We start from the raw sequence: 468 nt of genomic DNA on the forward strand, positions 1-468 counted from the left end.
GCCCGATTCCCAGCTGCAGAACATCTGGGTTACGTTGTCTGCCTGGATTCCAGGACATACACTGCGTACGGCTTCTACTAGAAGCTACTGGATGTTTCTCAGCTCTCGCCCTCTGAGCATTTCTGCCCTTTTCCAGGTTTTCATCCCTCAGCAGGGTGCACGCTGCCAAGCCCTCTCCCACGTGCAGAGCAGAAACCAGTCCCGAAAGGTCCCTGATGTCCCGGGCTATCAACCCCTTCCCCTTCAGTGAGTAAGGCGGCAAAGTCGGATCAACAGTTTCTGCGCACAAAGGCTGCCTGTGGAAGACACGCTTAGGAATCAAAAATAGCTGCACCTTGTCCCAAACCTCTACTCACGTTGCCAGGGAAGGGTCTGACCGGGGCCGTGGTTGGCAGGGCAGGGCTTGGGGCGAGGCCGAGGCCCCGCTGCTGGGGGTGGAGAGTCCTTCCGCCGCACCCGCGCAACGGC

This window comes from Buceros rhinoceros, unplaced genomic scaffold (assembly GCF_000710305.1).
Source record: "Buceros rhinoceros silvestris isolate BGI_N320 unplaced genomic scaffold, ASM71030v1 scaffold22349, whole genome shotgun sequence".
NCBI classification, from domain to species: Eukaryota; Metazoa; Chordata; class Aves; order Bucerotiformes; family Bucerotidae; genus Buceros; species Buceros rhinoceros.